The sequence below is a fragment of the Pygoscelis adeliae genome, unplaced genomic scaffold, assembly GCF_000699105.1.
Source record: "Pygoscelis adeliae isolate BGI_AS28 unplaced genomic scaffold, ASM69910v1 Scaffold452, whole genome shotgun sequence".
NCBI lineage: Eukaryota > Metazoa > Chordata > Aves > Sphenisciformes > Spheniscidae > Pygoscelis > Pygoscelis adeliae.
In genome coordinates, this window is record NW_008824291.1 from 387,689 (window position 1) to 389,417 (window position 1,729).

Sequence of the window (1,729 nt, forward strand, 5' to 3'; positions counted from 1 at the left end):
GCTTAGTTGCTGACTGAGGTTAAACCACGACACACATGCATTTGACCACCAGTCTGTGCAGGGCTTGCCTCTGCGCAGAAGCCTTGTGCAGTGCTTCAAAGGCCTGGAGGACAGCTGGGCTTGGGGCAAAGCACCAGCCAAAAGCAGCAACCCCCAGGGAGTACCGGCACTCGCTCGGGCTGCTGCTGACACTGGCACAGGGATGAGCAAACCCCGAGCCAGCGCAGAAAGGCTGCTCCCCTCTGCCAGGGACAGGGGGTCAGCCTGGTCCCCTAGCACACTCCCCACAGCAGCACCGGTCAGGCAGGGGCTGGAGCTGCTGCGCACCCTGAAGAAGCCCTGGAGGCCCTTTCTGTGGTGCCCACTGCTGCACTGAGATGGGGTATCTGCCCTCCTTGCATTGCTCAGAAAGCATGGGAAGGAGGGCCAGCAGAAGGAGGAGCGGGTGGGTGCAGCAGGCCACACTAGGAGCACACGGATCTGCATGCCTGCACTCATGTTTGAAAAGCTCCTGGGCACACTGGGATCAACAACAATACAGCTATTATACAGTCAAATTATGGTGCCGGAGGCAGTATGAGGCCGTTTAGCACTGGGCTATGCACACCAGAAGGCTGGAAGGTGCTTGTGGCTGGGTAGGGGCTATGCAGAGGTTTGGGAGCCATGGTCAGCCACAGCTTCTGGGCTATGGCTGCGGCACATGCTGGTGCAGAGGAGCCTCCCTGCCCACAGCCTTGCACAGCGGGGTATCCGTGCCTGGCACCCTTCAGCCCTCAGGCTGGAAGTGGGTCCTGCAGCAGGAGGCTGCAGGGTTGAAGGAGGTTTGAGGAGAGAGGGGGCTGGTCCTGCTATGCCAGGGCAGCAGAGATGGCTCCTATTCCCTCGTGAGTCCCATCCCTTAACGTAGGGCCCCTGGCACCAGCGCAGAGTGGGGTGTGCCAGGGCTGGACCGGCCCTACAGAGGCAGGTGAGACCAAGCACGAAGCCCTGCGGCAGGCTGAGGAGACCCACTTGCCCGAGCTCCCGCACCTGAGCCGGCTGGGTCGCGGTGCTGCCCGCCCGCATCTCTGGGCCCGCCAGCATCTCTGGACCCGTCTGCAAGGACGCAGCCAGAGCAGGGCTACCCTGTGGTATGCACTGCTGTACGTGGAGGCGGAGGGGAAGGGCGCTGGCACAGCAGCCCCAGGGAGAGCTGGCACCACACTGACCTTCCTGCGGCGGTCACACTAAGTGGGGATGGTGCAGATCAGCCGTATCTCACTGCCTGCACTGGCGCTGGGACGTGGATCCTGCCTGGGGCTCACAGACCCACATCCTTCCCCGCACTGCCAGGGAACTGCAGTACCTGGTGCAAACACACCAGGGACTGCAGAGAAGCATGCCGGTGCCAGTGGGTGCTGTGCCCAGGGCCCTGCTCACCGCAGGACCAGTGTCTCCAGTGGGGCTCTGTGCACCCAGCTCCAGCCCTGTGTGCCCATTCCAGCTCGTCCTGCGCCTCTCTGGGCCAGGTCAGCACCTTTTCATTGCAAGGGCTCCTCTGTCCCAGCCGTGCTCCAGGCTCGCTGCCCATCCCGGGGGGAAGGTCCCAACAGGCACCAGCTCCTTCCACCCTGTGATGTCAGTGCGAGTGCGGCTGCGCGGGCTTGGCTCTGCCCAGGCAATCCTGTTTGTGTTTATAGGTTCAGGACTGCACCTGGCTCTGGTGCCAAGAGGTGGGGATGGCAGGAGG

The 1,729-nt window shown here is 62.9% G+C and overlaps 1 protein-coding gene across 1 annotated transcript in view; it reads right to left on the reverse strand.

Moving 5' to 3' along the window:
• Nucleotides 1-1,729, reverse strand: part of LOC103912511 (dystonin-like) — a gene marked incomplete at its 5' end in the record, with an annotated part of 28,419 nt that overhangs the window by 914 nt on the left and 25,776 nt on the right. The gene's annotated exons all lie outside the window — the stretch shown is intronic.